General features: G+C 41.3%; 1 protein-coding gene across 1 annotated transcript in view; it reads left to right on the top strand.

Annotated features, from left to right (window-relative positions):
- The window catches only part of atp8a2 (ATPase phospholipid transporting 8A2), a 419,615-nt gene that overhangs the window by 85,840 nt on the left and 321,149 nt on the right, over positions 1-12,626 (top strand). The window lies entirely within an intron of this gene.

The raw sequence follows: 12,626 nt of genomic DNA on the forward strand, positions 1-12,626 counted from the left end.
CTGTAAGATCTACTCTCATCCTTCTGAATTCCAGCAAGTGCAGTCCCAGGCAACTCAACTTCTCCTCATAGTCTAACCCCCTTATCTCTGAAATCAACCTGGTGAGCCCCCTCTGCAATGCCTCCAAAGCCAGTTCAGTATATCCTTCCTCAAGTAAGGAGACCAGAACTGCATGGAGTACTCCAGGTGTGGTCTCACCAAGTCATGTCAAGTCAAGTCAAGTCACTTTTATTGTCATTTCAACCATAACTTCTGGTACAGTACACAGTAAAAATGAGACAACATTTTTCAGGACCATGGTGTTACATGATACAGTACAAAAACTAGACTGAACTACGTAGAAAAAAAACAGCACAGAGAAAGCTACACTAGTCTACAGACCTACACAGGACTGCATAAAGTGCACAACAACAGTGCAGACATTACCATAAATAATAAACAGGACAATAGGGCAAGGTGTCTGTCCAGGTTCTGGGTATTGAGGAGTCTGATAGCTTGGGGGAAGAAACTGTTACATAGTCTGGTCGTGTGAGCCAGAATGCTTTGGAGCCTTTTCCCAGAAGGCAGGAGAGATTGTATGAGGGATGCATGGGGTCCTTCATAATGCTGTTTCCTTTGTGGATGCAGTGTGTAGTGTAAATGTCTGTGATGGCGGGAAGAGAGACCCCGATTATCTTCTCAGCTGACCTCACTATCCGCTGCAGGGTCTTGCGATCCGAGATGGTGCAATTTCCAAACCAGGTAGTGATGCAGCTGTTCAGGATGCTCTCAATACAACCCCTGTAGAATGTGATGAGGATGGGGGGTGGGAGATGGACTTTCCTCAGCCTTCGCAGAAAGTAGAGACGCTGCTGGGCTTTCTTTGCTATGGAGCTGGTGTTGAGGGACCAGGTGAGATTCTCCGCCAGGTGAACACCAAAAAATTTGGTGCTCTTTATGATCTCTACCGAGGAGCCGTCAATGTTCAGTGGGGAGTAGTTGCTCCGTGCCCTCCTGAAGTCAACAACCATCCCTTTTGTTTTGTTCACGTTCAGAGACAGGTTGCTGGTTCTGCACCAGCCCATTAGCCGCTGCACCTCCTCTCTGTAAGCTGACTCATTGTTCTTGCTGATGAGACCCGCCACGGTTGTGTCATCGGCGAACTTGATGATATGGCTCGAGCTGTGTGTTGCAGCACAGTCGTGGGTCAGCAAAGTGAACAGCAGTGGACTGAGCACGCATCCCTGGGGAGCCCCCTATGCATTTGCACTTAAGTTCAATTCCTCTAGCAATGAAGGCCAACATTTTTCATTTGCCTTCTTGATAGCCTGTGCACTTGCAAACCAACTTCAGTGAGTGGAGATGGTGTTTGGGTAGCCAGGGAAAGATGAGGTATGAGGACCCAATGTTAATGATGTGATCTTCCTTGGGCTTAGAGTAAATAGCAGTTTATCCATGACAAATTACTGCGACAATAGAGACCTTCAGAATAATAGGATTGATGGTTGTGAGCACATACCTGAAATTTAATGTTTTTGGATGATATAGATGATGCATTCTTGAAAGGTTTTGCCTCAGACTATACCTGCTCCAGAAGAAATATTTTTATATTTCTTTATAGATATTTTACATTTTCTACTTCTTCTGAGAATCTGATAAGGCTGTCAAAGCAGCTCTGCACAATATTGATATATATTGATATGAATATGAATTGATATGTAGTCAACCATACTGAAAACAGATATTGAGTACAGGCTGTGTATTGAGGTGAAGACTTACCAGCTGGTCTGAATGTATTTAGTATTTCACATTTGATTTATTCAATCAGATGACATTACTTGTGAGGGATGATTACAAATGATTATGTTACAATTTACAAATAACACAATACCTAATTTTCACTGCCAAATAAAATACTGAACTTTTATTTTATAGTGAGATGAAAAACATTTATAAAACAAACAAAAAATACAGGACACAGGTTAAAATAATAAACCACTTGTGATTCTATTGACTTTGAGAAATTTGCAATGATTCAACAAAAATGTGATTAACATAATCCGATAAAGTTGGCATACAATTTCATTACCTTTTACAACAGAATTATTAACAGTAAGAGAATTCAAACCCCTCACCCCACATTTGTGTTTTTGGATCTTTCCTTCACAAGCATTGTGCCTTTCCTCACTCAGTGTTTATATTCATCCACTGGTTCTTTTCATTTGCAACACTAGTTACATAAACAAACAGAAAGGTATCTGATGTCTCAGCAGCCACCTTTTTTTGTTAAAAGTTTCTACCGCACATCAGAAAATTGAAAACCTCTGAAATCCAGAATTCTTTGGAGTGCTGACATGACATCATAAATGGAAAATTCCACAAGATGCCGAGAAGGTTCGTTTCCTGGTGATGTGCAGGTCTCTGCAGCACAGACAGTTCTGAGAAGTGACCTTGCATATCTCATCAACAGAACTTGATGTAAAATAGAAAAACACTGCATAAAGTGGAAAAATGAAGATCTTGATTCCATATTGAAAGAGTGGATTTGTCGGCATTAGTGAACATAATGCCACTTAACGGTATGTTGATCATGCAACAGACAAAGATCTACTGTGACAAACTGAAGATTGAAAGTAATTATGAATATTCAGCAAACTGGTTGCAGAAGTTTAAGAAAAGGCATCTGTGGTGTCATCCGGGGGGCATTAAGACTGGTGTGCTGCACCGGGGGCGGTGTAGCACAGCATCGAGGCTGCAAGTGCTATTGTGGTCGACTGATGATTTCAATGGGCTGGGGCTTCTGGACCATATGCATTTATATATTCTATATTGTTGTATTTTATTGATGTTCTGAATGTGCTTGTTGCTTTGTATGTGTGAGGACTGAACCTCAAGCCATGGTGTCAGCTGGGAGGGGTGTCGAGGTTGGTGTACCCAACCAAGGTGGGCTGTCTTGATGGCGCGCGTTTTGGGATTCTTTTATTGCATGATTGTGAGACCATTTGTGCTTGCTATCTTGTGTGTGCTTTGTGCTGTGTATGACTGTCGGTTCTGTGTTTTGCACTTTGACCCGGGAGTAATGCTGTCTCGTTTGGAGGTATTCATAAGTATTTGTATATGGTTGAATGACAATTAAACTTGATTTCAATTGTAGGTGGAGAGTGAACGCCTGCTGTTGTTCAACAGCTGGTTCAGGTATTCTCCCAGTGCTGCTGTGCTGTTTCTATTTTCATTCATTACATTTATGGGCAGTAATCATTTTTGAAAAAGTTTAAGACAAAGACTGATCACTGGTAGCACATGTTGTAAATTCAGAGTCGGAAACGATGGTGATCCCAAGCTATCTCATTCTATATTCCAAAATCTGGAAAAACCTGGAATAAGAAATACTCCTGGCCCCAAGCATTTCGGATAAGAGAAACTTAACCTGTATATGGCATAGGAAATAGGCCATCTCATCTAGGTTTTTCCCCTTTACTGATTTTACTAAAGCGATTATTATTTATCAAAATGATCAAAATTTTATTGTGCTGCAGTACTCTGCGATGCTAATTAAGGTGCACTAGAATTTTTCTTTGACTAGCACTGAAACACTGGGCTGAATAGCTACCAATTACATTATATATTTCTGTGATGGTCAACAGACTTTACTATCCTCACTTTCTGCTCTAGATTGTATTTATTGACTTCATTTCTTTGATAATATGAAGGTGGTTTTTGGTTTAATGTTAACTTCAGTGTAGTGTAGGATCATCTTGGCATATAATGGGCCTGACGTCCTCAACACTTAATCGCCAACCTTTTTCTCATGTTGGCATTCACAGACAAGGGATTCAAGTCCTGGTAGCTTCAGTTGAGCGCACTGCAGGTAGCAGCTAAGCCACAGGTTTTGGATCCTGAGGTCCCACCCAGAAATTCATTGAAGACTTTTTGACAATTCATTGCAGCAAATGTGGACATTCAAAATGAATTAAAAGTATGAAAAAATTAATAAATATTAAGAAAAAGGAAAAATAGACAAAGCTCTTGCTTGCAGTTACCTGAAAGAGATGTACTTTTAAATTTGTTTTAGTTCTTTGACTGAGAATTTTTTTCAGTTCTATTTTCTTGCTTTCCTCTTGCGTGTTGGTAGCCTCCGGTGGCAAGTACAGCACGGTTTCACCTAATGCAGCATGTCAAGAAAATAGTTTCAACAGGAAGGATGAATTGTGCAGCATATGAATTATTTTTGTAATGATATTGGTAACATATTATCAGTAAAATCCCATGATCAACTATTTTTCTGGAAGGAGGTCAGTGGATAACTTGAGGACAGTGGAAGAAATTTTCTGGTCTTCACGACATTTCTGTGGCATCTAACTGCCTGCCACATAACACCTCCTGACTTTATTGATGTTTGTCATTATTTCTTGTTTGCCTTCTCTTTGGTTGTTCTGTGTCTTCATTCAGATCATGTTACTTTTCCTGTATGTCTCTGTGTACGTCTTTCTCCTCCATTGCTGACATTTTTTCTCTCCCTCCCTTTTCCCTTTTATTATTTTTATATCATCCTCAATTTCGTCCTGCTGTTACTCTTTTGATAAGGGGCATCGTTGAGGGCGGAAATGCGGTACTTGGTCTAATGTATACAATACAGCATCTTAAAATAACTGGTGGCATCATGAATGATTTGATAGGTAGCATATATATAATAGATCTGTGTATTGAATATCCTTGTCATATTTGGCACACTTGCAAGTGTTGCAGTGTGGTGCAGATGTAAATAAATCCATCAAAGGGGTGGACCAAAGGAAGTAAACTAACATTATATGGGTATTCCTGATTTCAGCTTTTGAGGAGCAATTTCACTAATTCTTAATTTCATTGTCTTATAGTTATATATGAATGATTGCAATTAAATTGCTGTTCTGTGTTGATAACTGATAGCTTTGATTGTTAAGGAATTATGCAAGTCACTTTGTGTTTTCTGGAGTATACGTTTATAAATTTTGAAAATATGGCATTCGTATTTTGTCATTTGAAGTATACGATGTATTTGCTTATTACTGATAAATCAAGGAAATTTTTTACATGGATTCCTGCACCTCCAGTATGCAGTAGTAGAAGGCTGTAAAATGTGGTGTTTCTCTATATATATCCTTGTGGTGGCTTTATTATGACCCAGTGTTCCTCAGCTCAAACTCCTGGAATTGGAAGTGTGCCAATCATTGTTAAGTCATGCATCTCAGGTACAGATCTTTTCAATTTCAATTTCAAGTTTATTGTCATTCAATGGTACATATGAATACTGCCAAACAAGATGAGGGGTTCTCCAGACCAAGGTGCATAACACAGTACATATAACTCGCATACGTAACATACAAAGTAATATTACCACAAATAAATTAACAATAATAAGGTGCATATATGATGCAAGTTTAAAAAATAATCAGTATTACACTTCATGTGTGGTGAGACCTTGGTGGTGACAGGAAGTTCAGTAGGCTGGATGAAGAAGTTGTTTCCCATTCTAACAGTTCTTGTTTTAACACTACAGTACCTCCTGCCTGAAGGTGGGGGGGAGTGGGGGTCAAAGAGATTGTTGGATAGGTGAGGGATTATTGACAATGCTAAGGGCCCTGCGTATGCAACACTCCTGATAAATATCTCTAATGAGTGGAAGAGAGACTCTGATAATCCTCCCAGCAGTCCTCATAATCCCATGTAAGGACTTGTGGTCAGATGCTATGCAATTCTCTTACTGGGGGTGGGGGGAACCTTACTCGCCTCAATCTCCTTAGAAAGTAGGAGTGCTGCTGTATTTTTTTTTACCAAAGAGGTGATGCTTCTTGGAGTGCACTTAAAATTATGTGAGCTCCCAAAAACCCGATGCTCTCAACTTTCTCCACGGAGGAGCATCGTATATGGAGGAGTGGCCAGCTTGTACCTATTATGTCTGTGCTGACCAGTGAGTAATGATCTCTGTCAATTCAGTTTGCCTGCAGATTGTCCACTGCTTTCCATGTTTGGCAATTTAAGTGCTTGTCTAAACTCTAGATTTTTACTGGCCTCCTCTGTCCCTTCAGGCAGTGTATTCCAGATTCCAACTCCCTCTGGATTGAGGAAAAATCCCTTTCTTGGTTCCTTCCTAAATACTTGTCTTTCTCTAGTGTTCACACCTCTGCTCTGGGGTAAAGATGCCTACTACCTTCCCTATCTGTGCTGCTCATAGACTCTGTATAACTCAATTAGGTTACCCCTGTGCCTTCTCCATTCTGAGGAAAATAAGCCCAGCCTATCCAATTTCTCCTCATGACTGAAACTTTTCAGCCTGGTCAATTGCCTCAGCACCCTTTCAAGCGCTGTTGTGCGTGGGATCCCAACCTGTGGTTCACTGATCCCTTGCTTAATGGTATTGGTCCATTGCATTAAAAATGGTTAGGAACCCCTCCTCTGGTGTGGCCATCAGAACTACCTGGATGAGTTGCCTCAATGACTATCACTCAGTTGCACCACTCCTACTGTGATGAAGTGCTTGAGAGGTGGGTCATGGTTTGAATTAACTCCTGCCTAAGCAAGGACCTGGATCCGCTGCAATTTGCCTAGCAACATGATAGGTTTACAGCAGATGCAATCTCACTAGCTCTCCACTCGGCCTTGGACCACTTGGCCATCAGCAACACCTATGCCAGGCTGTTGTTTATTGAGTCCAGCTCCGTGTTCAAATACACAGGATGTGCTCTCTTCTTATTACTACTATCAGAGAGGAGGTATAGGAGCCAGAAGACACATACTCACCATTTTAGGAACAGCTTCTTCCCCTCTGCCATCAGATTTCTGAATGGGCAGTGGACCAATGCATGGACACTACCTCACCAATTGCTCCCTTTTTGCACAACTTAATTTACTTCTAATATATATTTATTATTGTAATTTATGGTATTTTTATCTATTGCAAAACAACACATTTGACAAAATGTGCCGTGATTATAAATCTGATTCTGATTCTGGTCCTCAAGCTGTGTGCCTAACCTGTTTTATGACATTTAACTATAACATCCTTGTGCTTGGCATCCATGCTCTGGCTAATGGAAGCACTGTGTTATCTTCACCGTCTTCTCTATCTGTGCCGCTCTTTTCAGGGATCTTGAACTTGTATATCAAGGATCCTTTATTCCTGTGTATGCCCTATGCTTATCCTAGAGTGCATGAGCTTATAACCATATAACAATTACTGCATGGAAACAGGCCATCTCGGCACTTCTAGTCCATGCCGACGCTTACACTCACCTAGTCCCACTGGCCCGTACACAGCCCATAACCCTCCATTCCTTTCCTGTCCATGTTCCTATCCAATTTTATTTTAAGTGACAATACAGAACCTGCCTCTACCACTTCTACTGGAAGCTTGTTCCACACAGCTACCACTCTCTGAGTAAAGAAATTCCCCCTTGTGTTACCCTTAAACTTTTGCCCCCTAACTCTCAAATCATGTCCTCTTATTTGAATCTCCCCAACTCTCAATGGAAAAAGCCTATCCACGTCAACTCTATCTATCCCCCTCATAATTTTAAATACCTCCATCAAGTCCCCCCTCAACCTTCTATGCTCCAAAGAATAAAGACCCACCTTGCTCAGCCTTTCTCTGTAACTTAGGTGCTGAAACCCAGAGTAAATTTTATCTGTAGCCTAAGACTGTTTCCCCTGCTGTCAACATTTTCTTAATTTTTTACTCTTTGACTCTAATTGAAGCCTAAAACTGCAGAATTTGTTTGTACAGTCTTTTTACTGGAGACAAATAAGACCCTAGCTTTCCTGCAGATGCTGCTCAAAGAATGCAGTCTCAGCACCACCACATGAGGCAACTAAGATGGGTTTAAGGTCATCATCTTTTTCCTTTTTGTGAATCCGGGCTCGATGCATGGCCTGAAACTTTCTCACACATCCAAAAGCCACCCCACCCACTCTATCTGGGTGAAGACCACTTTGGGAACATCTCCCCTACTCTTTTTCTCAAAGTTGTGTTCGTTTCTACAGGCACACTCCGTTTTTGACCTGGGTGAATGTTGCAGTATGAGAATGAGGTGTGGGCCATATCTGTGCCACGTACAACAGTGAGCTCGCTCGCACTTGCTCCTGAGGTTAAAAAAGATGCATGTGAATCTAGAAGTGAGATCTCTGTTTACAGTTCAATTTGTATATCAGATGTCGGGGGAGGGTAAGAAGTTAAGGAAAGAACAGATACGTTAGTGCCAGCTTACTGGTAATGGTATCCTGATGCCGACACCCAGTCCTGAGTTATTTATATGTTGAAGGCTTTGTATTGCTCTTCAGAGACTTTCTGAATGTTGCCTTGTAATAGTAATCGTTACTATTCATAATGGATAGTCATAAAGGAATTTCATTATTCAGTTGTGAGGGGCTGAATGTTATTTTATTGAAAAGAGTTTCGGCGGCATTTATAAAATGCCTTTTGCGACCCTCAAATTTTGTAAAGTACTTGGAGCTAATGAAACTCTGGAAATGTAACCATTGTTGTAATGTGGATAATGTGTTAGCCAATTTCTGAATAGCTGCTTCACACCTACAGCAATGACCAGGTAATTGGTTTTAGTGATCATGATTGAGGTCAAGTATTAACTAAATCAGTTGCTACTTTTCTTCTGAATAATACTGCTGGATTTTTCAAAATCTGAACTGTGACCTTGGTTTAGGATTTTTTTCACATGGCAACACATGCAAAATGCTGGAGGAATTCAGTGGGCCAGTCAGCATTTATAGAAAAGAGTAAACAGTTGACATTTTGGGAAAGAAAGAGAAGTCAGTGAAAGCAGGCGGGGGATGTGGGGAAGAAGAACAAGGTGGTAAGTGATAGGTGAAACCGGGGGTGGGGTGAAGTAAAGAGCTGGGAAGCTGATTGGTGAAAGAGATAAAGGGCTGGAGAAGGGGAAATCTGATAGGAGAGAACAGAAGAAAGGGAAGGGGGAAGGAGCACCAGAGGTAGGTGATGGCTAGGTAAGGAGATGAGGCGAGAGAAGGAAACAGGAATGGGGAAAGGTGAAGGGGTGGGTGCAATTACTAGAAGTCTGACGAATCGATGGTCATGCTGTCAGGTTGGAGCTACCCAGATGGAATATAAGGTGTTGCTCCTCCAACCTGGGTGTAGCCTCATCATCTCATCATGGCAGTAGAAGAGGCCATGGACTAACATGTCAGAATGGGAACTGGAAATTGAATTGAAATGGGTGAAAACCGGGAGATCACACTTTTTGTGGGGGGCAGAGTGAAGGTGCTCAATGAAGCAGTCCCCCGGTCGATGTTGGGTCTCACTGATATACCGGAGACCGTACTGGGAGTGATCCATGAAGAGGGGATGGGGGAGTGAAAGATGCGCTTGGTGGTGGAATTCCATTGGAGGTGGCAGTTATGGTGAATTATGTAATAGACGCAAAGGCTAGTGGGGTGGAAGGTGAGGACAAGAGGAACCCTATTCCGTGCTATGGCAGTGGGAGGATGGGTTGAGGGCAGATGTGCACGAAATAGAAGAGAGGCGGGTGAGGGCAGCGCTGATGACGGAGGAAAGGAAGCCCCTTTCTTTGAATAAATTAGTTGCTGCTTTTCTTCTGAATAGTGCTGTTGGACTTTCTTGATCTGCAACGTGACATTGGTTTAAAATCTTCATCACTTGGGAACATTTTCCACAGTTCAGCATTCTGCTAGGTGCTCCATTTGGATTGTTGGCTAGGTATTTGGATTGAAACTTGGGGATGCAGTTTACCATGGACTATTTCTGCATTGAATTCAACAAATTCAGAAGGTAATGGCATTGAAATTTGGACTTTTGGTTTAAGATGGTACACTGGTATTTTTTTTCTGGATTAGAGACTCTCCCAGAGCTCACCAACTGAATTGAGGCATATGAGTATGTGAAACTTATTTCCAGTGAGAACTTCAGCCTCACTCTTCAATAAGATGCTAGCTCTTGTAAAATTTTGGCCGTTGAAATTGTGCTATCTAAGGAGTCAACACTTAGACCTCATATTTTGCCTTCACTCTGATCAGTAATTTCCTTTGCTCACAGATACAAGATATAATGCAGCTTGTGTCCAGTCTGCTTTACCTGTGGAAGCCAAGTCACTAACCTGTCTTGGTTTCGCCAGTGTCATTACAAACTACTGTAGCTGATCTCTGCCACATCTCCTACTCTGCTGCTCATTGCCCAAATTCCATGCCTGTGTTAAACCATTCTTTCTGTTGCAGGATTAGGGGTAAGGTGAGAGTGGGGTGGGAGAGGGCAGAATGTCAGATTGGAATCTCTTTCAAAGGGCATTCTTATGCAACATTTTAATACATTAACTGCTGGTAACGTGGTTCTGCTCAGACTGAAAGCAGTTGCTGTTACAGCTTGGGGTGTTGGGCTTCAGAGTTTAATTCTGATGCCGTCTGTAAGAAGTTTGTACGTCCTTCCCTCGAGCTTGTGCGTTTCCACAGAGAGTTCCAGTTTCCTCCTATATTCTAAAAATGTTAAAGTTAGTAAGTCATTTTAAATTGTCCTGTGATTAGGTTAATTGTCCAGTTACAGGTGGGACAGTGTGGCATTGTATGTGTAAATAGGTAAGTAAATAAAGTTGACTAGTAATCTAGTTTATATTCAGATTTCTATCAAACAACAGTATCAGAGATAGTGGCCACATTAAAATTGGGTGTTTACATCAGACACCAATCTCAATGTGGACAAATTTGATATCTAACTTTAAAAATCTGTTAAAATAGTAATGCTGTGTCTGTGTATCCACTACTATTCAGTTGGTTGGTGGAGCGGAGAGGGAGAGAGGGGTGGGGAGATGGCAATGAGGGTTGGGGGTGGCTGGGTTAAGCAGTCAAAATGTAATCGGCAACTGGTTGTATTGAATGTAATTTGTTGATGTTGCAATAAAAATTAGTGATTAAAAAAATTGGGTGTTTATGATTTGACAGCATATTTACAGTACTTGAAACTTGCTTTTATAGCATTATCAGGCCCCAAGTCTCAGTAATTTAGTGCTTTTGATCCTATTAAAAAATTTTAAGTATTTACAAGCTTTAAAAGTTTGGTGCTTAGCAAAGAATATCATATTTATTCAAATTATTTATACATTATGCAACCTTGAGATTCATCTCCTTATGGGCAGCCACAAAACAAGAAGCCATTAAAAATAACTATGAACATCCAATGTGCAGAGATAGGGAGGAAAAAAACAAATTCATACAAACAATAAAAGTAAGCAAATAGTATATAGAACAAAACAGTGCCTAGTGCAGGCCCACAGGTTTCAGTTCAGCACATAAGTGGGATAAGCAATAAATAAACATTCAGCTGGCTGTGTCTTGTGCATCTGCTAGGAAAGACTTTAGCTCATCTTCTTTCATTCCTCAGGATTAGACATGGAGATTTGCCAGTACTGCGGGTTTATTGCCCCTAGAGACTGCGCAAAGTTCAGGCATTAAGGCAATGCGCAAGTCCTTGACAACTCTTTGCACTCTCCATCTTGGAGGACTTGGTTTTATCCCTGGAGTCCTCTTGAGCAAAACAATGCCCTCTGTTGTTTTCTTCACTGGCTTGTAGTCTGATCCACGAGAGCACCTTTCTGCCTCCCTCCTCCACTCACCCGGTCATTCAGTGGCAACACCTCTGTGGCTAGCTGCAGGAATGTTGGTTGTATAGCAGAATGTTGCTTTAAGATCTGGTTGCAATGTTCATAATGGTAAGGATAAGTGCTGGAGATCAAAAGAGATTACTGTATGTTCTGAAATTTGCATTTGTTTTATAAACTGTCTGTGGTATTCTGCAACATGTAATTGACTGTGTGTTTGATATAACTTTACATCAATATTAGACCATAAGAGATAGGAACAGAATTGGGCCATTGGGCCCATCCAATCTGCTCTGCTGTTTCATCATGGCTGATCCATTTTCCCTCTCAACCCCATTCTCCTACCTTCTCCCCGTAACCTTTCCTGCCTGATTAATCAAGAATCTATCAATCACTGCCTTAAAATCACCCAATGACCAGGCATCCTCAGGCAATAAATGACAACAAATTATGCAGATTCACCACTCTCTGGCTAAAGAGATTCCTCCTCATCTCCATTCTCAGTGGATGTCCCTGTATTCTGAGGTTATGCCTTCTGGTCCTAGACTCATCCACTATAGGAAACATCCTCTCCACATTCACTCGATCAAGTCCTTTCAACATGTGATAAGATTCAATGGGATTCCACCTCATTCATCTAATTTCCAACGAGTATAGGCCCAGAGTCATCAAATGCTCCTCATGTGATTAGCAAGAACCTGGGCGTTGAAGTTCAGAGTTCAAGGAGTTTGTATGTCCTCCCCATGTAATGTGTGGATTTCCTCCAGGTGCTCTGGCTTCCTCCCACAGTCCAAAGATGTACCGGTTAGTAGATTAATTGGTCGTTGTAAATTGCCCCATCATTGGGCTAGGGCTAAGTCAAGGTTGTTGAGTGGCAGGAAGCCTATTCCATGCTGAATCTCTGAATTAAAATTAAATAAATAAACTCTTTCCCAGCTTTACCTGCTGTTAAAGGCCATTTTTGATTTGGGCTTGGGCTCACAATTGTCCAACTTGTGACTCAATTGCTAATCTCCTTCCTCTTCTGGGCAAGGT

Source organism: Hypanus sabinus, chromosome 3 (assembly GCF_030144855.1).
Source record: "Hypanus sabinus isolate sHypSab1 chromosome 3, sHypSab1.hap1, whole genome shotgun sequence".
NCBI classification, from domain to species: domain Eukaryota; kingdom Metazoa; phylum Chordata; class Chondrichthyes; order Myliobatiformes; family Dasyatidae; genus Hypanus; species Hypanus sabinus.